Source organism: Mustelus asterias, chromosome 5 (assembly GCF_964213995.1).
Source record: "Mustelus asterias chromosome 5, sMusAst1.hap1.1, whole genome shotgun sequence".
Classification (NCBI taxonomy): domain Eukaryota; kingdom Metazoa; phylum Chordata; class Chondrichthyes; order Carcharhiniformes; family Triakidae; genus Mustelus; species Mustelus asterias.
The window spans coordinates 12262176-12288963 of record NC_135805.1 but is presented as its reverse complement, the minus strand read 5'-3'; the positions used below and the strand labels follow the sequence as shown (position 1 = coordinate 12288963).

Sequence of the window (26788 nt, the reverse complement as noted above, 5' to 3'; positions counted from 1 at the left end):
ATTGCTCATGCACCGATCTGTCGTCGCAGAGATCGGCGTATGCGCAGTAGCCCCGCACTGCTGGCCAGCTCGATGTCCAGCCCCGACGGCTGGCCTCCCTCCCTCTATCACCACCGAGTGCAGAGTGGCAGCACAACCCCCCACCTCCACTGATCTCCCCCCACAGAGGCTCCCGATCCCATTAGGTCCCACCTCCTGGACACTGCCCAATGCCTGGTGGGCAGTACCAATGTGCCCCCTGGGCATTGCCACTTGGCAGTACCAGACTGGCCCCCGGCACTGCCCAAGAGGCACCCCCCTTTACCCCCAACCTCCTGGGCACCTCCATGGCCTCCCTTCACTCCAACAGGGTCGGGTCGCTAGCTCCTGGCAAGTGAGGGGCTATTGTAAACCCCACTGGAGGGAAACACTCCTGGCGGGGTGGGGAGCAGGCACTAGCGGGCCTGGAGATTTCAGTCCCGGGTCCGCTAATGCTATGCTAATATCCATTAGCATAATTTATACACCTCTGCGCCAATTCCTGGCATGGAACTGACGCTGCCGGAAATCCAGCGGCCAGAGCCTCGCAGAGGCCATGGCGCCCAGCGGGAAGCCCACTACACAGCCTCAGCTCGAGTCTCCTGGCCCACTGTGCTTATGTGTTAAGAAAGCTTGAATTGACCATCCAAGGTGGGTGTCTAGTTTGGTGAATCCAAGTGATCATTCCTCCTGGTCTCTGTGGAAGATTTCTTGGCAGCTACGTGAAGGACATCCTGGTTTGGTCCAGATGAAAGAATTAGCATGTTGTTGTTTTTGGTTGGTTCTGGATGCCCAGATTGAAGAAAAACTGTAACACTGTCAATCCTGTGCACAAATAAGAAACACACCACGGCTGTTCCTTTTCACCCTTGGGCGTTGTCTAAAATGCCATGACAATGATTACATGTAGATTTTGCTGGTCCATGTGAGCGTCACATATTCTTAGTCATAATTGATGCACACTAAAAGAGGCCACAAGTTATGAGATCCAGTGTAACTGAATTTTTTTTTACCATATTTGATAAACCGGAGATTGTTAGTGATAATGTCTCTCAGTATACTGCACAAGAGTTTGAGGATTATCTCCAAGTAAATGATATTCACAATATAAAATTATCATCCAACCACCTATGGATAAGCTGAAAGATTTGTACAAACCTTGAAACATTCTTTAAAAGCTTCAAGAGAGCAAGGTTTGTTATCACAACGTGAGATTAGCTTTTTGGCATCTTATAGAAACACTACTCAAAGTTCACTTGCATTAGTACTCTTAAAGAGAAAATTGAGAACCATGTTTGATTTGCTATTACCTCCAGAAACTTCCAATAGCAGAGCATCAACACCAATCTCAAGTTGCTCGAAGAGAGTTGAGGGCAAAGCAAAGCTCATTTCAACAAGGAGATTGAGTGTTAGTGTGTCATCATGCTGTGAGTGAGAAATGGGTACTCGCCACAGTCTTAGCAAAAACAGCTCCAATTTCTTACACGGTTCAAACTGAAAATGAGCTACTTTGGCGACACCACGCTGACCAATTGTTGTCATCTCAAAATGATTTCTCAGAATCATCTCCAGAATGACCAACTTCTTTAGTCCCTAGTGTTGTGAATATCACTACCGAAGACTTAGTTGAATCTGAGTTGCCAGATGATTGTGTCTTTGCTACTGAACCATGTGAGAATGATGCAGAATTAGTTCCAAGAGAAGAAGTATCGACTGAAGTTCAAAATCATACTTCTAGGGTCGGCAACCAAATTCCAGAACGTCATATACAACCAAAGAAGAATAGACGTCCTCCTGATCAGCTTTCTTATTGACTGGGCATAATGATTAATGATGCATAGTATGGTGTCTAGAGTATTACTGATCTTATGTATAATATTGTAACAATTTGTTTGTCATGACCAGAGAGGTAAGGGGCAGGAAAGTTATATATTTAACTGGTTGCATGATAGTTTTAAGAACTGATCACATGATTTGATGGTGATGTCATTAGGGTGTTGCACAGGTTCCCCAAATCCTATCCACCATCTACAAGGCACAAGTCAGGAATGTACTGAAGTATGAGTGCAGATCTAACAACACTCAAGAAGTTCAACACCATCTAGCAGCCCGCTTGATTGCTACCCCTTGACAACAGTTGCAGCCATGCGTACCATCTACAAGGTGCACTGCAAGAACTCACCAAGGTGCATTAGGCAGCACCTTCCAAACCCACGACCATTACCATCTAGAAGGACAAGAGCAGCAGATACCTGGAATTACCACTATCTGGAGGTTTACCTCCAAGTCACTCACCATCCTGACTTGGAAATACATTGTCATTCCTTCACTGTCACTGGGTCAATAGTACTGTAGATACACCTACATCTCAGAGACTGAAACGCTTCAAGAAGACAGCTCACCACCACCTTTTCAAGGGCAACTACGTATGGGCAATAAATGCTGGCCTCGCCAGCGGTGCCTACATCCCATAAATAAAAAAATTCTGGCAATGTAGGTTTTATGGTTAATAGCAGAAAATAACTAACTTAGTACAGAAAGATTTAATAAGAATATAAGAACACAAGAACTCTGAGCAGGAGAAGGATATGTTCAGCACAACTTGTGGGGCCGAAGGGCCTGTTTTGTGCTGTAGTTTTCTATGTTTCTATGTTAAGGCCATCTGGTCCCCCGAGCCTGCTCCGCCATTCAATATCATGGCTGATCTTTTCGTGGACTCAACTCCACTTACTCGCCCGCTCACCATAACCCTTAATTCCTTTACTGTTCAAAAATTTATTTATCCTTGCCTTAAAAACATTCAATGAGGTAGCCTCAACTGCTTCACTGGGCAGGGAATTCCACAGATTCACAACCCTTTGTGTGAAGAAGTTTCTCCTCAACTCAGTCCTAAATCTGCTTCCCCTTATTTTGAGGCCATGCCCCCTAGTTCTAGTTTCACCTGCCAGTGGAAACAACTTCCCTGCTTCTTATCTTATCTATTCCCTTCATAATCTTATATGTTTCTATAAGCTCTCCCCTCATTCTTCTGAATTCCAATGAGTATAGCCTCAGTCTACTCAGTCTCTCCTCATAAGCCAACCCTCTCAGCTCCGGAATCAACCTAGTGAATCTCCTCTGCACCTCCTCCAGTGCCAGTATATCCTTTCTCAAGTAAAAAGACCAAAACTGTACACAGTACTCCAGGTGTGGCCTCACCAGTACCTTATACAGCTGCAACATAATCTCGCTGTTTTTAAACTCCATCCCTCTAGCAATGAAGGACAAAATTCCATTTGCCTTCTTAATCACCTGCTGCACCTGCAAACCAACTCCTTGAGATTCCTGCACAAGGGCACCCAGGTCCCTCTGCACAGCAGCATGCTGCAATTTTTTACCATTTAAATAATAGTCCATTTTGCGGTTATTCCTACCAAAATGGGTGACCTCACATTTACCAACATCGTACTCCATCTGCCAGACCCTCACCCACTCACTTAGATTATCTATGTCCCTTTGCAGACTTTCAGCATCCTCTGCACACTTTGCTCTTCCACCCATCTTAGTGTCATCTGCGAATTTTGACACACTACACTTGGTCCCCAACTCCAAATCATCTATGCAAAACAATTGCGGTCCTAACACTGACCTGAGGCACACCACTAGTCACTGATCGCCAACCAGAAAAACATCCATTTACGCTCACTCTTTGCTTTCTGTTAGTTAACCAATCCTCTATCCATGCTAATACATTACCTGTAACACTGTGCACCTTTATCTTATGTAGCAGTCTTTGGTGCGGCATCTTGTCAAATGCCTTCTGGAAATTTAAGTAAGAGTGAGTAGGAAGCATCATGTGTTAACTAGTTGACGGGGTAAAGCATGTGTCTAAAACATCATTTTGTAGAATAAGTAGCCTGGACAAGAAAATAAGTTGTAACACACTGTGCTCCTGTAGAACTTTAGATGAGAATCTCATGACATGACGTTAAATGGTGTAAAATAGTTAACTGGAGTCACTACCAACTATAATGGTAAACTACTGATCATAGAAACCATGAAAAAGAGTTTAGGCAGACCTCCTAGTGCAGTTGTGAGGAAATGTTGGACTGTCAAAGATGCCGGCTTTTGAATGGATTGTGAGCTAAAGTTCCATCCGCCCTCTCATGGGGATATAAATATCCATTGTTACTAATCTCAAAGAACAACATGGGAGTTTCATCCTGGGCAATATTCATCCATCGGCAAAACTAATGATCTGATCATTTTCTAATTGCTGTTTATGAGATCTTGATGTGAAAGAGAGTTTACTCATTGCTGCTCCATGCACATTCTACTCATTTACAGTATGAGAAACACAAATGCATTTACCTGTCTAGGGTTCTACAGGACAATGTTCCGAGCAGACAGGGAGGAGTTGGTAGGTTAAAGGAACCGTGGTGCACGAAAGCTGTGCGGGACCTAGTCGAGAAGAAAAGGAAAGCGTACAAAAGGTTCAGAGAGCTTGGCGAAGATAGGGATCTAGGAAGGGACTAAAGAAGGAAATTAGGAGAGCCAGAAAGGGTCACGAGAAGGCCTTGGCAAGTACAATTAAGGGAAACCCTAAGGCATTCTATAAATATGTGAAGAGTAAAAGGATGAGACGTGAAGGAATAGGGCCTATAAAAGGTGAAGGCGGGAAAATCTGTACGGAACCAGTAGAAATGGCAGAGGTGCTTAATGAGTATTTTGCCTCGGTTTTCACAGAGGAGAAGGACATGGTGGATGTACTGCGGGCTTGCGGTGGACTGAAAGGATTGAGTATGTGGACTTTAAGAAAGAGGTTGTGCTGGAATCTTTGAATGGCATCAAGATAGATAAGTCGCCGGGTCCGGGTGGGATGTACCCCAGGTTACTGTGGGAGGCGAGGGAAGAGATTGCAGAGCCTCTGGCAATGATCTTTGCGTCGTCGATGGAGACGGGAGAGGTGCCGGAGGATTGGAGGATTGTGGATGTGGTTCCTATTTTCAAGAAAGGGAATAGGGATAGCCCAGGAAATTACCGACCGGTGAGTCTAACCTCAGTGGTTGGTAAACTGATGGAGAAGATCCTGAGGGACAGGATTTATGAGCATTTAGAGAGGTTTAGTATGCTCAAGAATACTCAGCATGGCTTTGTCAAAGGCAGATCGTGCCTTACGAGCCTGTTGGAGTTCTTCGAAAATGTGACTAAACACATTGACGAAGGGAAAGCGGTAGATGTGGTTTATATGGATTTTAGCAAGGCGTTCGATAAGGTCCCCCATGCAAGGCTTCTAGAAAAAGTGAGAGGGCATGGGATCCAAGGGGCTGCTGCCCTGTGGATCCAGAACTGGCTTGCCCAAAGGATGTGGAGATGCCGGCGTTGGACTGGGGTAAACACAGTAAGAAGTTTAACAACACCAGGTTAAAGTCCAACAGGTTTATTTGGTAGCAAAAGCCACACAAGCTTTCGAGGCTCTAAGCCCCTTCTTCAGGTGAGTGGGAATTCTGTTCACAAACAGAACTTATAAAGACACAGACTCAATTTACATGAATAATGGTTGGAATGCGAATACTTACAACTAATAGTTTAGTTGTAAGTATTCGCATTCCAACCATTATTCATGTAAATTGAGTCTGTGTCTTTATAAGTTCTGTTTGTGAACAGAATTCCCACTCACCTGAAGAAGGGGCTTAGAGCCTCGAAAGCTTGTGTGGCTTTTGCTACCAAATAAACCTGTTGGACTTTAACCTGGTGTTGTTAAACTTCTTACTGTGTTTGCCCAAAGGAGGCAGAGAGTGTGTATAGATGGGTCTTTTTCTAATTGGAGGTCGGTCACCAGTGGTGTGCCCCAGGGATCTGTTCTGGGACCCTTGCTGTTTGTCATTTTCATAAATGACCTGGATGAGGAAGTGGAGGGATGGGTTGGTAAGTTTGCCGACGGCACGAAGGTTGGTGGGGTTGTGAATAGTCTGGAGGGATGTCAGAAGTTACAGAGGGACATAGATAGGATGCAAGACTGGGCGGACAAGTGGCAGATGGACTTCAACGCAGATAAATGCGTAGTGGTCCATTTTGGCAGGTCAAATGGGATGAAGGAGTACAATATAAAGGGAAAGACTCTTAGTACGGTAGAGGATCAGAAGGACCTTGGGGTCCAGGTCCATAGGACTCTAAAATCGGCCCCGCAGATGGAGGAGGTGGTTAAGAAGGCGTATGGTGTGCTGGCCTTTATCAATCGAGGGATTGAGTTTAGGAGTCCGGGGATAATGATGCAGCTATATAAGACCCTCGTCAGACCCCACTTGGAGTACTGTGCTCAGTTCTGGTCGCCTCATTACAGGAAGGATGTGGAAAAGATTGAAAGGGTGCAGAGGAGATTTACAAGGATGTTGCCTGGATTAAGTGGCATGCCTTATGACGATAGGCTGAGGGAGCTTGGTCTTTTCTCCTTGGAGAGACGTAGGATGAGAGGAGACCTAATAGAGCTATATAAGATGTTGAGAGGCATAGATCGGGTGGACTCTCACAGGCTTTTTCCCAGGGTGGAAATGGCTGCTACGAGATGGACACAGGGTTAAGGTGCTGGGGGGGTAGGTACAAGGGAAATGTTAGGGGGAAGTTTTTCACACAGAGGGTGGTGGGCGAGTGTAATCGGCTGCCGTCAGTGGTGGTGGAGGCAAACTCAATAGGGTCTTTTAAGAGACTCCTGGATGAGTACATGGGACTTAATAGGATGGAGGGTCATAGGCAGGCCTAAAAGGTAGGGATATGCTCGGCACAACTTGTGGGGCCGAAGGGCCTGTTTTGTGCTGTAGTTTTCTATGTTTCTATGTTTCTATTTACAACATGGGCTTTGCTACATGCAAATTAGCAGCCGGGTCTCCCGACATTACAACAGCGACAATACCTCAAAAAGTGTAGCCCTGGCCATTTGGGGTTCTCTCAAATGATAAAAGGTGCTATACAAATACAAACTCATTCTTTTGTTTAATTGTCCACATTTCAAAACTGGGCAAAAGAAGTTTGGACCAAAGAGGACAGCACATGGTGCTCTGGTTACATCACATCCTGTTCTGAGGGGGTGAGGGGTGTAACTTATGAGGAGAGATTAAACAGATTGGGTCTGTACTCATTGGAGTTTAGAAGGATGAGGGGTGATCTTATAGAGACATATAAGATAATGAAGGGGCTGGATAGGGTAGAGGTGGAGAGATTCTTTGCACTTAGAAGGGAAACCAGAACTAGAGGGCACAGCCTCAAAATAAGGGGGGGCCGGTTCAGAACAGAGTTGAGGGGGAACTTCTTCTCTCAGAGGGTAGTGAATCTCTGGAATTCTCTGCCCATTGAAGTGGTGGAGGCTTCCTCGTTGAATATGTTTAAATCACGGGTAGATAGTTTTCTGATCGATAAGGGAATTAGGGGATATGGGGAGCAGGCGGGTAAGTGGAACTGATTCGCTTCAGATCAGCCATGATCTTGTTGAATGGCGGGGCAGGCTCGAAGGGCCAGATGGCCTACTCCTGCTCCTATTTCTTATGTTCTTATGTTCTGGTTACAGCACATCCTGCAACCAAAAACAGGTTAAGGATCAAAGGATGGTCAGAGTCTCCACAGGGTAGGAGAGAGAGAGTATAATGGTGAGACTCCACTGCAATACCGAGACCTTACATGTTTGAATTCTAGCAACACAAAAGTTTATTTTAGTTAATCATAGAATTAGAAGAACTTGCAACACAGAAGGAAGCCATTTCATTCTGGTGTTGGCTCTTTGAAAGAATAGTCATGTTTTGTTCCATACCCCCACGCTATCTATAAACATTCAAAATTACCAGCATTTTTAGGACAAACTGCCTTTTAGGCTAGCTTGCTGAGAAAGTTGAAATGTAGTACACGTTTCACTGTCTACGACAGTAAGGCATTCCAGCACCTATCCCAGTCTGAAATATTCTCATTAACATGATACTTGAGATGAAGTGGCCGAATGAAATAGCTGAACTCAAAGCTATGTACAAGTTTCTGTACTTGTACATATGGCCTGATATGAAAAACAATCAATGGAACCAGCTTCCCCCATTTTATTTTCAGCTAGAGTGTGCATACTCCCAGTGAACATGTTGGAACTGAAGTCATGAGAGTTAGCTCAAGGCTTTCAATGGTCCGCCCAGCAGACTGGTTCCACAGAAAGAGTGAGGGTGCATATGACTTGTGCTTTTATTATTAGAGTTGAGCACAAAATTCAAGGCTAACTCTCCAATGCAGTATTATGGGAATGATGTACTGATGGAGGTGCCGTTATTCAGATAAGATGTTCAACCAAAACCCCATATGCTTGCTCAGGTGTTTGTAAAAGATCTCATATCACTATATCGAAGAAGAGCAGGGGAGTAACTCCATGACCTGGCCTTTACTAACTCTTAATCAACACAGGGAGACGGTAACGTAGTGGTAACGTCAAGTCTACTAGTAATTCAGAGGCCCAGACTAATTCTCTGGGTTCAAATCCCACCACAGCAGCTAGCATTGAAAACTAGCCTCAGTAATGGTGACCATGAATTTATCATTGCTTGTCCTTATTTGCTCAGGTCTACATGTGACGCCACACCCACAGCAATGTAGTTGATTCTTAACTTCCCTCTGAAATGGCTGAGCAAGCCACTCATTTAAAGGATGGTGGGAAACTAATGCTGACCTTGCCAGTGACACCCACACCCCATGAAAGAATAAATTTAAAAATCACTGATTTTCTAGTGAGATTATCTAGCCATTATTACATTGCTGCTAATAGGTGCTTGCTGTATGCAAACTAGTTGCTATTACAACAGTGTCTATAGCATGCAAATATTTATTTATTTTCTTTCTTGACACTAAGACAAGATAGAAAACAGAATACCTGCTAAACCTTTCGTTCTTACTAAAATTGCAACACTAGACACTTGGGTTAATTGATTAATAAAATTAGCCTGAGTGGCTACAGTGACTGGGTAAAACAAGATTAGAAATTTAGTGGGAAAGCACTTAAGCAGAGCCAATTATTCCCTCCAGAGAGTTGTCATGTTGCCAGGAGAATGTCATGTTATCAACCACAAGAAGCAAAAACTGTGGTGTAAAATCCAGAGCATAGTTAAAAGGCAAAAGAGGAACATACTCTGTACATCAGCCCAAGACCATGATTGTGAATCCTTCAAATGAGATCTTAAACAGAGGTCTGCAGTCTGCCTACTTATTTGGACAGTGAATATCCCTTGGCAATATTTCAAAGCCCAGAAGGGAATTCTCTTGGTCACCTGGCCAACATTCCTCTCTCTTTTAAAAAAGAAAAACAAAAATAGATTAACTGGTCTTTCATCTCATTGCGGCTTGTGGGAATAATTGTGGATTTTATCTATGCAATCAGCTCTGCATTTCAAGTGCTTTGAAATGTTTCTGATGGTGTATAAAAAGTAAGCCTTTCTTTCATTTTCCAAGCAGTCTCCTCCATACATTTTTTCACAATCTTGATTTGCTGCTGACGTACAGGGTATGCTACTCGGTTGCCTTCTAACTATCCCCTGGACTTTACATAATAGTCTTTGCTTCTGTTGGTTGATGACTGGGTAAAACAAGATTAGAAATTTAGTGAGAAAGTACTTAAGCAGAGCCAATTATTCCCTCGATGGAGAGTGGGGGCCAGGGCAGACAAATCAGGAAGAAAGATTCTAAAGCATCAAAAAGCATCAGTTAAATTAGCAACATGATCATGTTCAAAATATAGGAGAAGGAAAATAGATTTAATGTTAGCAAATGCTATATTAACTCTCCAATCTGCTGTAAAGTACTTCAATCTTTTCTGCTGTATTAAATTATATTACATGATGACATCTCTACAATAGTACACATATATTCTGATTTAATAAAGCGCTCTGGCTACTCCTGAAAAGCTGACTAGTTGTTATAGTACATTAAGCAATTGTCCTGTATATCAAACCACGGAATTAATACATATAGAGAGGCAGGATAATGGATGCCTGGGAGGAGAGATACAAGGATGTAATTCAAATCTAGCAATTCTGATGTTAGAAATCCCAAAGCAGAGGCTGTGGATGATGGATATTTACAGAACCCCATTACAGGTTAACTTAAAGAAGCATCTAACAACATATGGAGTTTGAGATGTCTCTTGCCTCTGACTCAAGGTTCAAGTCCCACCAGACTCTTGGAACACAATATCTAGAAATCTAAGACTGTAATATTCAGGTCTTGCCTGTCTAAATTCTATCAACACATCAGTTTATTTCAGTTAATCTCTGAATTATAGGAACTTGCCGTACAGAAGGAGGCCATTTGGCCCACCTTGCCTGTGATAGCTCTTTCTAAGAGAGTTTGCTCCACGCCTACCTCTCAGCTTTCTGTCAGTAGATCTGCAAGTTCCTCAACCTCATGTACCTGTACATATTCCCTGATGGGGATGGGGAGATTATCAATGCTATCATCTTCCAAATTTTTCAGATAGAATGTGCAGATACCAGTAAAAAGAAATTCTCATTTGCCCTTCAGACCTTTGCTATAGTAAATCTATAACCTCTGGTTATTTATCTAGCTGGTTTATTTGGTAGCACAAGCTTTCGGAGTGTTGCTCCTTCCTTAGGTGAGTGAAGAGTTGTGTTCACAAACAGGGCATACACAGACACAGACTCAATTTACAAGATAATGGTTGGAATGCGAGTCTTTACAGGTACAGACAATGTGAGCAGAGAGAGGGTTAAGCACAGGTTAAAGAGATGTGTATTGTCTCCAGCCAGGACAGTTAGTGAGATTTTGCAAGCCCAGGCAAGCTATGGGGATTACAGATAGTGTGACATGAACCCAAGATCCCGGTTGAGGCCGTCCTCATGTGTGCGGAACTTGGCTATCAGTCTCTGCTCAGCGACTCTGCGTTGTCGTGTGTTGTGAAGGCCGCCTTGGAGAACGCTTACCCGAAGATCAGAGGCCGAATGCCCGTGACTGCTGAAGTGTTGAGACTTCTTACTGTGCTTACCCCAGTCCAACGCCGGCATCTCCACATCATATTTATTTACTTCCCAGAGGAGACCTCTTAAATTCTCTTTTCTGAAGAGAACAGTCCTAATTTTCCAACTTTTCCTTGTAACTGAAGTGTCTTATCCTTGGCAACATCTGGTAAACTACCTCCATACTCCATGGCCTTCACAGTTTTCCTGAAAGATGATGCCCAGCTTTGTCCACAAGACTGCAGTTGAGGCCTAACCAGTGACTAAACTGCTAGCATGATTTATTTCCTTTTGTATACTGTGCATCTATCTGCCCCATCATTAACGATTTGTGTATACAGACAGCAAGGTTTCTCTGCTCATCTATACTTTTCAAAACTGTCTTCATAGAATCCCCACAGTACAGAAAGAGGCCATTCAGCCCATCGAGCTGCATCAACTCTCCGAAAGAGCATCCCAACCAGGCCCTCCTCTCTCCCTTATCCCCATAACCTCGTGCATTTACCATGGCTAATCCACCTAACCTACACATCTTTGGACTGTGGGAGGAAGCTGGAGCACCTGGAGGAAACTCACACAGACAAGGGGGAAATATGCAAACTCCACACAGACAGTTACCTGAGGCCAGAAAGCTTGTGTGGCTTTTGCTACCAAATAAACCTGTTGGACTTTAACAAAGAACAAACAAAGAACAAAGAACAATACAGCACAGGAACAGGCCCTTCGGCCCTCCAAGCCCGCGCCGCTCCCCAGTCCAGGATTGAATCCTGAATCCAGGATCCCCACCCAATTTTCCAGCCTATCTACATACCAATATCCTATCCACCGAGCTGTCCCTCACAGCTACGATGCTTTGTTCATTACAACCTATTAACTTACCCCCACCCCCCCATTCCAGACCATGTGATCTCCAGGGAGAGGCGAAAACCCAGAGTGAAAAACCCCAGGGCCAATATGGGGAAAAAAAAATCTGGGAAATTCCTCTCCGACCCCCTGAGGCGATCGAAACGAGTCCAGGAGATCACAATGGCCCCGATCGGAAAATGCTTCCCAACCCTAGTCATTTCCACTTCCACGAACACCATATGAATCCCCTGCCCCCGAGACAGGTTCCCAACTATCCGCAGTATCACTCTGTACTGGCACCAGCAAGATGATCGTAGAATGAAGCCTTGAAACGAGAAACCAGGAACAATTAGCCCGCGCCGCTCCCTGGTCCAAACTAGATCACTCTTTTGTATCCCTCCATTCCCACTCCGTTCATATAGCTGTCTAGATAAGTCTTAAACGTTCCCAGTGTGTCCGCCTCCACCACCTTGCCCGGCAACACATTCCAGGCCCCCACGACCCTCTGTGTGAAATATGTCCTTCTGATATCTGTGTTAAACCTCCCCCCCTTCACCTTGAACCTATGACCCCTCGTGAACGTCACCACCGACCCGGGGAAAAGCTTCCCACCGTTCACCCTATCTATGCCTTTCATAATTTTATACACCTCTATTAAATCTCCCCTCATCCTCCGTCTTTCCAAGGAGAACAACCCCAGTTTCCCCAATCTCTCCTCATAACCAAGCCCCTCCATACCAGGCAACATCCTGGTAAACCTCCTCTGTACTCTCTCCAAAGCCTCCACGTCCTTCTGGTAGTGTGGCGACCAGAACTGGACGCAGTATTCCAAATGCGGCCGAACCAACGTTCTATACATCTGCAACATCAGACCCCAACTTTTATACTCTATGCCCCGTCCTATAAAGGCAAGCATGCCATATGCCTTCTTCACCACCTTCTCCACCTGTGACGTCACCTTCAAAGATCTGTGGACTTGCACACCCAGGTCCCTCTGCGTCTCTACACCCTTTATGGTTCTTCCATTTATCGTGTAGCTCCTCCCTACATTATTCCCACCAAAATGCATCACTTCGCATTTATCAGGATTGAACTCCATCTGCCATTTCCTTGCCCAAATTTCCAGCCTATCTATATCCTTCTGTAGCCTCTGACAATGTTCCTCACTATCTGCAAGTCCTGCCAGTTTTGTGTCGTCCGCAAACTTACTGATCACCCCAGTTACTCCTTCTTCCAGATCATTTATATAAATCACAAACAGCAGAGGTCCCAATACAGAGCCCTGCGGTACACCACTAGTCACAGGCCTCCAGCCGGAAAAAGACCCTTCCACTACCACCCTCTGTCTTCTATGACCAAGCCAATTCTCCACCCATCTAGCCACCTCCCCCTTTATCCCATGGGATCCAACCTTTTTCACTAGCCTACCATGAGGGACTTTGTCAAACGCTTTACTAAAGTCCATATAGACAACATCCACGGCCCTTCCTTCGTCAACCATTTTGGTCACTTCTTCAAAAAACACCACCAGGTTCGTGAGGCATGACCTCCCTCTCACAAAACCATGTTGACTATCGTTAATGAGTTTATTCCTTTCTATGTTGTTGGTGTTGTTAAACTTCTTACTGCCAGAATCAAACCCAGGTCCCTGGTGCTGTGCGGCAGCAGTGCTGACCCTTCAATGTCTTTCCATACTAATCGTCTCAAAGTGCATCACTTCACACCTTAGCTATTCTCCTGCATATTTTACCATCTTATTCACGTCATCCTGAATTCAACAACTACCTTCATCACTATCTATCACACTGATTGTCAATTTTCAATTGCAAATCTTATAACGCTGTTTCCCACACCTAAATCTAGGTGGTTTATAAAAAGCAAAAAAAAGGGCCCAAAACTGACCCTTGAGTAACACCACTGCAAACCACTCCCAAGTCTGAAAACCATCCATCCACCATCATTTTCCATTTCCCGTCAGCAAACCAACTCCATATCCACACCAATGCTTTCCTCAAACTTCCATCTTCTTAACAAGTTTCCTGTAGGGTAATCTTTGAATGCTTTCTGAAGCCGATATAAACAACATGTATTGCATAGACATTGTTGTATAGTCACTGCTGTAATGTAGGAAACCCCAGGAAACAACATTCGCTCAGCAAATCCCCACAATGTGCTGATTAAGGGGTATATATTGGCCAGGGCGCAAGGGATAGCTCCACTGCTCTTCCTCCATCTTTTTTTCATTCTTTCATGGCTGGGCCAGCATTTATGGCCCATCCTAACTGACCCCAGAGTAACTTGCTCAGAGTAACATCTCAAAGGGCATTTAAGAGTCAACCACATTCCTGTATGTAAGCCAGTCCAATTAAGGACAGCAGATGGCCCTGAATGACATTAATGAACCAGATGGGTTTGCATCATTTGATCAGCTTCACTCACCCCTTCCACAAAAGGAGAGGGGGATTGAAACTGGGGAGAACTCTCAAATCCCATTTTCAGGTTAACTTCCTGTTCTTCCTGGAGTCTGGCCTTATGTATTACTGAGGTGACCACAACACAGAACAAAGAGCCTTAAATGTGAATTCGAACATAATCCTATAAAACATCCAAGTTTCCCATAAACAAAATCATGTTTACCTGACTGAAACAATCTGCAGCCCTCGCGGATTCACAGTTTCAAGAGAACTTAAAAAACAGCTATTATTTCACATGAAGCACTCCTTGCCAACTTGTAATATGACCGAACCAACAGATGTACAACATTAAAACAGCACAGGACATACCAAAAGCAGTATTCATTTGTCACACGGCTTAACTGGTCAGACTCTATAATCCATTCCCATCGTCCCACAACAGGCATTTTCTTTACTCAGAAAAGCTGCCGTCACAGCATAACAAATTAAATCAGATCTCAAATAAAAATCTGCTTTTTTGATGACTACAACTGTTCCAACAACAAAGAGAATGACACCATCTAAATTGGGATCTTTGTTAATGAAAAATCATTTCTTTTAAATTGAGTACTTTGAGTGAATAAATGAAGGGAAAAGAGACACCCCACATTAGCAAAGTGAAATTCTGCAGCAAAATGCGTTTCAAAATCTGAAAGTAAAACTGTTGATTCAGCACTTTTGATTCAACTCACAGAATGATTTCAGAGCTATGAATACAATTCAGTCTTACATAATAGACTCACTTCACAAATCAATATGATTGTTTGGGGCAGGAGTGGGACCAAAAGTAGCTGAAATGCTAACATATCACTTGGAAAAGTAGGCCCCTTGGGCAAGTATGTGCACTGAAATTAATGACTTCAACCAAATATGTAGATGTCAAATCTTTTTTTTACCTCTTCCGTTGTCTCACTCTTTCCAGCACTGGATGGTGCTCCTTGATTCTCCACCCAAATTCCTTAATAAAATTGACTCGTGGCTAAAATTGCTGACATGGTGTTTTCTTGACTATTGAGCTGTCAAAGGAACAGAGAAAGGAGAGTGAGTGCATTGTTTGCAATTAATATTCACTTCCCCCCATGTCTCCGTTGATAAAGCCAGTAAGAAGGTGAACTAAACACAGTAAGAAAGTTAAAGATTTGATTAACTAATCTCAGTCGGGGTAGCCACAGAAAGACTAGCTTAAACACTGCTAGTCATGCAAGGGAAGTCAGCCATCCATCCACTGGTGCTGGTTAAAACTAGGCATCACTTATAAACAAGTTGCATTTATATAGCTTCTTTAATGTAATGAAATATTCCAAAGTACTTCACAGGAACATCATAAAACAAGAATGACTGAGCCACATATTAGGTCACAGGACAAAAAGCTTGGTCAAAGCGGAAGATTTTAAGGAGTGTTTTAAAGGAGGAAAGGGGTAGAGAGGCAGAGAGCAACAGGGGGGTGAGTTCAAGAGCCTGGGACCAAGCAACTGGAGGCATGTTATCAATGATAGAACAATAATGATCGAGAATGCACAAAAAACCAGAATTGGAGAATACGATACTTCAGATGATTGTGGAACCTCGGGTGATGTGCTGGGTTCCAATTCCACTACAGAGGATGGTGAAATTTGACTTCACTAATAATCTGAAATTAAAAGTCTAATGATGACCATGAAATTTATCTGGTTTACTAATGCCCTTTAGGGAAGGAAATCTGCCATTCTTACCTGGAGATCTTTTACTCTGAGATTTTAGTTACAAAGTAGTCTGGAAGCTCCTCACATTTGTTATTGGAGGTGAAGGTGGAGAGGATGGCAGAGAAGAGGGGTTATGTAGATGGCTTACAGCAGAGAAAAGAAGCCAAGCGTTACTTTGTATTCCAGGATGATCGTGGAATAGTGAACAGCTTAGAACAGGAGACCAAGACCCGATAGTATTTTACACAGACCAGTAAAACCTGGCAGTCAATATTTCAACCAGTCCTCTGCCACAGCCTTTCAAATCTACGTCCCTTGGACTTAAGATGAGGGCTGTACCTGGGGAATGGCTGAGGTGAGAATGATTTTTATTGGAGACTAGGACATCAAAGGTGGAGTGAGATTACGGTTGAGTAAATCATTAGCTGCAGAAACATTTTAGCCAAATGGAGGGGCGAAGGCGAGAAAGTTGGGATTCTGAGATTACAGTTATAAGTGAATTGGATGGTAGCTTTTTCAAGTGATGGACACAAAAGGAAGTCAGGTTGGGCCATTTGGTCAGAACAAACAAGTAGCAGACATCAGAAAATTCTGCTACTTTGAATCTACAGTTCAGCACATGCATTGGAAAGGCAGCCACCAATTCGGCTGATTAACAAATTTCCTATATATACACAAGACCTGCATCCTCAGCATATAGCTGTATGCCATCAAAACCTGGATAACTTGCATCTGACAAGAAAGAGGACTCAATAACTTCCATCTCCAGTATCTTTGCTGCATTTTCAGCACCACACAGAAGGACAAAGTCACCATTAAAGCAGTCCTCTTTCAGACATGCCAAGCATACTCGCACTAATCAAGCAAAGGTGGCTTCACTTGCTTAGCCACATGCACTGGATGGAAGGTGGCCGCATCCCCAAGGAAATGCCTAGAGACCAGCATAGTGCCCAAAGCTTCATTTCAAAGATGCTGTCAAAAACAACACAAAACCTGTCAAAATCAATCACAAGTGGGAAACTGCAGCTGACGTTACAAATGGCGATACCAGCTGTTGGCAGGAATTCATCACAATGATATGTGGCTTCAGACACTCCAAGGGACAACTTCATATATGAGATTGTGGCAGAATTTGCCTTTCCAGAATCAGCCTGTTCAGCCAGCAAAAGAAATGCGGCAGATAATCTCATCCGACCTCATCAATGAGGCTGCAATTGCATCATCTCTCACAGGTGGAAGGATGTCATCAGTGTTGGGGTGAGGAAGAGGGATGGGGATGATACAAGGAAGTGAACAGAGAGGGCTTATCTGTATTGTAATTTGAGGATTAGCAAGACTTTGTGCAGTAGCAGTGGGTTGGTCACGGATATGAGTTGGGGAGACAAAGACTTAGGGAAGATAACTCAGACAGGAGAGAACATGCTGAGTTGAGACGGAGGAATCAGAGAATCAGGAGTAATTTGGTGCAGAGGCTGAAGGAGGAAAACAGTGAACATAACTCGGCGAGAACATTTGTATTGTATTTGAGAGACCGGTAGAGAATGGTGACTTTAAAAGACAAATTGATGGGTGAAGAACTGTCACAGAGTAATGAGGATAGATTGGAGAGGTTGGGACTGTTTTCCTTGGAGAGAAGAAGGCTAAGAGGAGATTTGATAGAAATGTTCAAAATCATGAGAGGCTGGACAAAGTAGACAAGGAGAAACTGTTCTTACTATCCTTATACTCCAAAGCCCTTGTAATAAAAACCATCATGCCATGTGGCAGAATAATCCTGACATACAAGTTCAAATTCCACCACCACAGCTGGGATAAATTTGTTTAATATGCAAATGTGGAATTAAATGCATCAATCATGGTGACCATACGGTCTTATAATCCCATCCTGGTTTGTTAATCTGCCATTTTTCCCGTCTACATGACTTTAGATCGTCAGCAATCTTGGTGGTTCTTTACTGCTCTCCAAAATGGCCTATCAATCCATTGTAAAGAGCCACCTCATTGCCACCTTTCCAGGGGCAAAATGAAGGAAATACAAGATCCTGGAAGAAAGTTATAAAGTAAAGTTTATTAGTCACAAGTAAGGCTTACATTAACACTGCAATTAAGTTACTGTGAAATTCCCCTAGTCGCCACATTCCAGCGCCTGTTTGGGTCAATGCACCTAACCAGCACGTCTTTTAGAATGCGGGAGAAAACCGGAGCACCCGGAGGAAACCCATGCAGACACGGGGAGAACGTGCAGACTCCACACAGACAGTGATCCAAGCCGGGAATCGAACCCAGGTTCCTGGCGCTGTGCCGCAGCAGTGCTAACCAATGTGTCACTGTTGTGGAAAAAATGAGAACTAGAGATCACTACTTAAAAGTAACAGGTTTCCCATTTAAGATAGAGATGAGGAGAATTTTATTCTTTGAGGACCATTAGTCTTCGCAATTCTCTTCCTCAAAAGGCAGAATCCACAGAATTCCTTCAGTGCAGGAGGCGGCTATCTGGCCCGTTGAGTCTGCACCCACTCTAATCCAGGCCCACACCCTATCCCTGCAACACCACGCATTTACCATGGCTAATTAACCTAACCTGCACATTTTGGACCGTGGGAGGAAACTGGAGCACTCGGAAGAAACGTACGCAGACACGGGGAGACTCCGCACAGTGACCCAAGGCTGGAATCAAACCCAGGTCCCTGGCGCTGTGAGGCAGCAGTGTTACCCTACGTAGAAGCAGAGCCTTTAGATATCAAGGCAGAGCCAGACATATTCTTAATTACCAAGGGGGTGAAAGGTTATCGGGGGGGGGGGGGGGGGCACGGGGAGAGGTAGGCAGACATGTAGAGTTGAGTTTACAAGTAGATCAGCCATGATCTTCTGGAATCGCAGGGAAGGCTTGAGGGGCTGAGTAGCCTATTTCTGTTCCTCTGCCATAATTACTGGCAGAGTGCTTCGTCTGAAACATCTTTTTAATTTAAATATCAATGCCTATTGTAAGCAACTCCCAGGAGCTTGGGATGGAAAATGATTCTCTTCATAGATTAACTTGTTCTATATTTAGTTTGGATTATTAAGACTCTACACTCGTTACTGCCCTGCTGTGTAAGCACACTGCAGAATGATATATCGAACTGGGATTCTAGCTGCTGCTACAGGACATTGGGCATTTTTTCTTAATCCCTTCAGCAGCCAAACGCAGACAGGCAAATAAATTATACTAATTGTACATCACAGAATACGTTTCTGTAGAAGCAGGATCTGAAATATCGTGTTTTTCTTTTAAAATCTTTTAAATAATGTATCACCTGTTCAAATGAAGGTGGACAATCAGAGAAACGATAGTGCCATCTGCCTTGTTAGTGTGACAGCTATGGGTCAGTCGGTGAATGTACGCATAAAGGAAAGCAGCTTCGGCAGGTTCTTATATTCTAGATGGTCATTGATGAAACTCTATGTGAGCTACAATCTTTAAGTGGGAGACGAGGGCAGAAGGTTCGAAGGAAAATTATAGGAGAAACAAACTCTGTGACTTGGTCAGAATCAAGATTTACCTCAACAACCCTGAACCAAGTACAACAGCTGCCTTCAAGTGGCCATCTTCCTTTCTTTAGGTGGACCTATATTAACAAATTCCCCAAAATATTCTCTCTCAGTTTACCCACATAGACCCTCAGAAATTGTTCACTTCTCCCTTGCCAATTTTGCAGATATCAAAGAACCTGATTGAAGATATGTTCCAGTGGTGTATTAGCACCACTCAGAACTACAACAAACCCTATCTCAGTGAAGACTGGGGTCAAACAAGGCTACATCTTTGTACAAACTTTCCTCCATTTTTCTCATTGTCCTACAGCACTTCACCTCCAGAAAATTACCCACAGGCACAGAGGTCATCTCCAGAAAGTTATCCACAGACAGAGGTCAGTGAGAGTGTGCCCTCCACCCTGGAAGAACCTGTACCTGGGATCACCATTGCAGGTGTCAGAGCAGCTTTCTTGAAGGTCAACCCACGGAAAGCAACTGGCCCGAATGGGGTACCAGGACGTGCACTCAGATCCTGCGCGGATCAGTTGGTTGGGGTATTCACAGACATATTCAACTTCTCTTTAAAACAATCTGAGGTCCCTATCTGCATCAAGAAGATGACCATCATCCCGGTACCCAAGAAAAACCAAGCAGCGTCCTTTAATGACTATCGGCTGGTAGCTCTGACATCCATCATTATGAAGAGCCTCGAAAGGTTAGTCATGGCACAAATCAATTCCAGCCTCCCGGACGACCTGGATCCACTACAGTTTGCCTCCCGCCGCAACTGCAGACGCCATTTCCCTGGCCCTGTCCTCAACCCTGGAACACCTAGCTAACAAGGACACCTATGTCAGACGCCTATTTACTGGCTACAGCTCAGCCTTCAACACTATTATTCGTATTATTATACGAAACTCATCTCCAAACTCTGTGGCTTGGGCCTCGGCATCTCCCTCTGCGACTGGATCCTGAACTTCCTAACTCTCAGACCACAATCAGTAAGGATAGAACAAAGGACAAAGAAAATTACAGCACAGGAACAGGCCCTTCAGCCCTCCAAGCCTGCACTGACCATGCTGCCCGACTGAACTAAAACCCCCTGCTCTTCCGGGGACCATATCCCTCTATTCCCATCCTATTCATGTATTTATCAAGACGCCCCTTAAAAGCCACTACCATATCCGCTTCCACTACCTCCCCTGGCAACGAGTTCCAGGCACCCACCACCCTCTGTGTAAAGAAAATCTGCCTCGTACATCTCCTTTAAACCTTGCCCCTCGCACCTTAAACCTGTGCCCCCTAGTAATTGACTCTTCCACCCTGGGAAAAAGCTTGACTATCTACTCTGTCCATGCCTCTCATAATCTTGTAGACTTCTATCAGGTCGCCCCTCAACCTCCGTCGTTCCTGTGAGAACAAACCAAGTTTCTCCAACCTCTCCTCATAGCTAATGCCCTCCATACCAGGCAACATCCTGGTAAATCTTTTCTGTACCCTCTCCAAAGCCTCCACATCCTTCTGTTAGTGTGGCGACCAGAATTGAACACTATATTCCAAGTGCGGCCTAACTAACGTTCTATAGAGCTGCAACATGACTTGCCAATTTTTAAACTCAATGCCCTGGCCAATGAAGGCAAGCATGCCGTATGCCTTCTTGACTACCTTCTCCACCTGCATTGCCACTTTCAGTGACCTGTGTACCTGTACACCCAGATCCCTTTGCCTATCAATACTCTTAAGGGTTCTGCCATTTACTGTATATTTCCTATCTGTATTAGACCTAAAAAAAATGCATTACCTCTCATTTGTCCGGATTAAACTCTATCTGCCATCTCTCTGCCCAAGTCTCCAACTGATCAAAATCCTGCTGTATCCTCTGATGGTCCTCATCGCTATCCGCAAATCCACCAACCTTTGTGTCGTCCGCAAACTTACTAATCAAACCAGTTACATTTTCCTCCCAAATCATTTATATATATATTACAAACAGCAAAGGTCCCAGCACTGATCCCTGAGAAACACCACTTGTCACAGCCCTCCATTCAGAAATGCACCCTTCCACTGCTACCCTCTGTCTTCTTTGACTGATGTGGAGATGCCGGCGTTGGACTGGGGTAAACACAGTAAGAAGTTTAACAACACCAGGTTAAAGTCCAACAGGTTTATTTGGTAGCAAAAGCCACACAAGCTTTCGAGGCTCTGAGCCCCTTCTTCAGGTGAGTGGGAATTCTGTTCACAAACAGAACTTATAAGACACAGACTCAATTTACATGAATAATGGTTGGAATAGACTGGATTAGTTGTAAGTATTCGCATTCCAACCATTATTCATGTAAATTGAGTCTGTGTCTTATAAGTTCTGTTTGTGAACAGAATTCCCACTCACCTGAAGAAGGGGCTCAGAGCCTCGAAAGCTTGTGTGGCTTTTGCTACCAAATAAACCTGTTGGACTTTAACCTGGTGTTGTTAAACTTCTTTCTTTGACTGAGCCAGTTTTGTATCCACCTTGTCAGCTCACCTCTGATCCCATGCGACTTCACCTTCTGCGCCAGTCTGCCATGAGGGACCTTGTCAAAGGCCTTACTGAAGTCCATGTAGACAACATCCACTACCCTAACCTCATCCATCATCTTCATAATTTCCTCAAAAAACTCGATCAGATTCGTGAGACACGACCTCCCCTTCACAAAACCATGTTGCCTCTCACTAATACGTCCACTTATTTCCAAGTGGGAATAAATCCTGTCTCGAAGAATCCTCTCCAATAATTTCCCTACCACTGATGTAAGAGTCACCCGCCTGTAATTACCTGGATTATTCTTGCTACCCTTCTGCAACAAAGGAACAACATTGGTTATTCTCCAATCCTCTGGGACCTCCCCTGTAAAGTGAAGATGCCGGCATTGGACTGGGGTAAGCACAGTAAGAAGTCTCACAACACCAGGTTAAAGTCCAACAGGTTTATTTGGTAGTACAAGCCACAAAAAGCTTGTGCTACCAAATAAACCTGTTGTACCTTCCCTGTAGCCAGTGAGAATACAAAGATTTTTCTCAAGGCCCCAGCAATTCCTCCCTTGCCTCTCTCAGTATTCTGGGGTATATCCCATAGGCAACAACACTCCTGCACGATCATCCTCAATACCGGTGCCCCACAAAGCTGTGTTCTCAGCCCCCTACTATACTCCTAATACACCTATGACTGTGCGGCCAAATTCCACTCCAATTCGATTTTCAAGTTTGCTAATGACACCACCGTAGTGGGTCGGATCCCAAACAATGACAAGACAGAGTACAAGAATGAGATAGAGAACCTGGTGAACTGGTGCAGCAACAATAATCTCTCCCTCAATGTCAACAAAATGAAGGAGATTGTCATCAACTTCAGGAAGCGTAAAGGAGAACATGCCCCTGTCTACATCAATGGAGATGAAGTAGAAAGGATCGAGAGCTTCAGGTGTTTAGGTGTCCAGATCACCAACAACCTGTCCTGATCCCCCCATGCTGGCACTATAGTTAGAAAGCCCACCAATGCCTCTACTTTCTCAGAAGACTAAGGAAATTTGGCATGTCAGCTACGACTCTCACCAACTTTTACAGATGCACCATAGAAAGCATTCTTTCTGGTCGTATCACAGCTTGGTATGGCTCCTGCTCTGCCCAAGACCACAAGGAACTACAAAAGATCGTGAATGTAGCCCAATCCATCACGCAAACCAGCCTCCCATCCATTGACACTGTCTACATTTCCCACTGCTTCGGCAAAGCTGCCAGCATAATTAAGGACCCCACGCACCCCGGACATTCTCTCTTCCAGCTTCTTCCGTCGGGAAGATACAGAAGTCTGAGGTCATGTACCAACCGACTCAAGAACAGCTTCTTCCCTGCTGCCATCAGACTTTTGAATGGACTTACCTTGCATTAAGTTAATCTTTCTCTACACCCTAGCTATGACTGTAACACTACAATCTGTACTCTCTCCTTTCCTTCTTATGGACAGTATGTTTTGTCCGTGTAGCGCGCAAGAAACAATACTTTTCACTATGTGAATACACATGACAATAATAAATCAAATCAAATCGGAGGTCACCTGCAGAAAATTACCCACAGACACAGAGCCCATCGACAGAACACATTGGAAACTGTTCAGCTGCCTTCACTCCAAAACTAAAATCATTCTTACCTCAGTCATCAAATTTCAGTATGCAGACGGTGCTTGTGTGCACTCACTCAGACTGAGCTCTAGGTCATTGTTGATTCCTTCTCCGAAACATTCAGGAAAACGGGCCTTTCACCAAACAACCAGAAAACTAAGGTCCTCTTAAAACCAGCTCCCACATCACACTAACAGCCCCTGGTGAGATCCTGGGAAAAGTAGGTTATTTTCCATGCCTTGGAAGCCTCCTCTCGACAAAAGAACATAAGAACACAAGAACTAGGCGCAGGTGTAGGCTATTTGGCCCCTCGAGCCTGCTCCACCATTCAATAAGATCATGGCTGATCTTTTCGTGGACTCAGCTCCACTTACCCGCCCGCTCACCATAACCCTCAATTCCTTTACTGTTCAAAAATGTATCTATCCTTGCCTTAAAAACATTCAATGAGGTAGCCTCAACTGCTTCTCTGGGCAGGGAATTCCACAGATTCACAACCCTTTGGGTGAAGAAGTTCCTCCCCAACTCAGTCCTATGTCTGTTCCCCCCTTATTTTGAGGCCATGCCCACTAGTTCTCGTTTCACCCGCCAGTGGAAACAACCTCTCTGCTTCTACCTTATCTATTCCCTTCATAATCTTATATGTTTGTATAAGATCCTCCCTCACTCTTCTAAATTCCAATGAGTATAGTCCAAGTTTACTCAATCTCTCCTCTTAGGCCAAAGATGTGCGGGTTAGGTTGATTGGCCATGCTAAAAATTGCCCTTAGTGTCCTGAGATGCGTAGGTTGGAGGGATTAGTGGGTAAATATGTAGGGATATGGGGGTAGGGCCTGGGTGGGATTGTGGTCGATGCAGACTCGATGGGCCGAATGGCCTCTTTCTGTACTGTAGGGTTTCTATGATGATTCTATGATAGGCCAACCCTCTCAACTCCGGAATCCACCTCATGAATCTCCTCTGCACCTCCTCCAATTCCAGTACATCCTTTCCCAAGTAAGGAGACCAAAAATGTACACAGTATTCCAGCTGTAGCAGATATAGAAGATGAAGATTCAGCATTCTGCTCAATCTTCATTCAGCCAACTGAAGAACAGTGTATTTGAGGAGCAGAATCTCAAACCTGAGAGTACTACCATGGCTTACCAGGTAGCAGTGATCCCCACGCTACTATATATATAATTGCATTAGAAGCAGTTCAGAGAAGGTTCACTTTACTGATTCTGGAACAAGGGGGTTATCCTTTAGACAAGGTTCGATAGGTTGGGCCTGTATCCATTGGAGTTTAGAAGATTTGAGGTGTGATCTGATTGAAACGCAAGATTCTGAAGGAGCTTGACAGGGTGAACGCTGAAAGGGACTAGATGCTGGGAGAGACTAGAACTAGGGGACAGAGTTTAAAAATAAGGGGTCAGCCATTTAAAACAGAAATGAGGAGATTTATTTTCCTCTCAGAGGGCTGTCTGCGGAACTCTCTTCCTCAGAGAGTGATGAAGTCAGGGCCATCCAATATTTTTCAGGCTGAATTAAATGGATTTTTGATTAACCAGGGAGTCAAAGGCTATAGGGATAGAGAGGAAAGCGGAATAGAGGCCACAATTAGATCAAACACAATCTTACTGATGACAGAGCAGACTCAAAGGACTGAATGGCAAACTTCTGCTCCTAATTCTATGTTCATATGCTTCAGAGACTTGAAAGTAATGGACAAGGACCACCAGGGGTTCCTTTGCAAGTCCATTCAAATACAGTGGCAAGAAATGTGATCCAACAACAGTGTCCTCTCCCAAGACATGTCTAGATAAGGTGAACAGTTGGAAGCTTTTTCCCAGGGCAGAAATTACAATTACAATGGCGCACAAGTTCAAGATAAGGGGGGGGAAGGTTCAGTAAAGACGTGCGGGGGAAGTTTTTTTTTTTACACAGAGAGTGGTGGGTCCTGGAATGCATTGCCAAGTGAGGTGGTTGAGGCAGATACATTAGTGACGTTTAAGACTTATCTGGATAGACATGTGAACAGGTGGGGAATAGAGGGATACAGGCTGTTGATCTAGATAGGACAACGTGATCGGCGCAGGCTTGGTGGGCCGAAGGGCCTGTTCCTGTGCTGTACTGTTCTTTGTATGCCGACTATTGAGTCACTAATCACTCAAAACCAGCTACGAGCGGTACTCCAGAAGCAACTGCTCTATTCGGAACTTGGTGATGTCAGGAGACTCCTAGGAGGATGGCAGAATTGCTTTAGGGATATCCTCATAGGATATGGTTCAGGATGCCATTTCTAACACCCAACAATCAAGCCGATGCCATTAATGGGTTGCTGAAGGGGCAGAATCGATCCTGGGTCTGAATATTGAAAGTGAAGTATTGGAATGACCCACCAAGTGTGCCCGGAATACCACACATCAGAACAGAATTGGAAGAAAGTTGGGAATAAGAGAGTACTTTAGTTGAAAACTCACAAAGGCACTCAACAAACTGGAAATAACTGTGGAATAAAGGAACATGGGCTGCTCGATTTCTGAAATGAGAGAGAAACCTAGACGGTTCAGGTATGTGCACAAAAAGATGACAGATGGAGCATGATGGAGGGAAGTGGGAAGTTATTCACTTTGGTCGCAAGGATAAAAAAAACAGAATTTTTTTTTAGAAAGGTAAGAAACTTGTAAGTGTTGATGTTCAAAGAGACTTGGCAGGTGCAGCAAGCATTTAGGAGGGCAAATGGCATGTTGGCTTTTATTGCAGGGGGACCGGAGTACAAGGATAAAGTCTTGCTGCAGTTGTACAGGGTTTTGGTGAAATTGTATCGTTTGTACTGTGTGCAGTTTTGGTCTCCACATTTAAGAAAGGATATACTTGGAGGCACTACCGCTAAATTGGCCCCGAAGATGAGAGGGTTGTCCTGTTATGTGGAACTAAGTAAACAGGGCTGATATCCACTGGAGTTTAGAAGAATGAGGGCAATCTCATTGGAACCTACAAAATTTTGAAAGGGCTCTAAATTTGTTGGTCTGGGAATCTAAAACGCAAGCACAGTTTCAGGATAAGGGGTCAATCATTTAGGGTTGAGATGAGGAGAAGTTCCTTCACACGAAGAGTTGTGAATCTTTAGAATTCTTTACCCCAGAGGGTTGTGGATGCTTCATCATTGA

At 44.2% G+C, this 26788-nt stretch overlaps 1 protein-coding gene across 7 annotated transcripts in view; it reads right to left on the bottom strand.

The window, feature by feature from the left end:
• Nucleotides 1-26788, bottom strand: part of disp1 (dispatched homolog 1 (Drosophila)) — a 390670-nt gene that overhangs the window by 227058 nt on the left and 136824 nt on the right. For 5 of the 7 annotated variants that reach the window (XM_078212185.1, XM_078212182.1, XM_078212184.1 and 2 more), the window contains one exon: nucleotides 15181-15300. The exons of 1 other annotated variant lie outside the window; for it this stretch is intronic. The gene's annotated coding sequence lies outside the window, so the exon portion shown is untranslated. Of the gene's footprint in view, nucleotides 1-4368; nucleotides 4459-15180; nucleotides 15301-26788 lie in introns of all 7 variants that reach the window. One more of the 7 variants, XM_078212187.1, reaches the window with a different exon arrangement.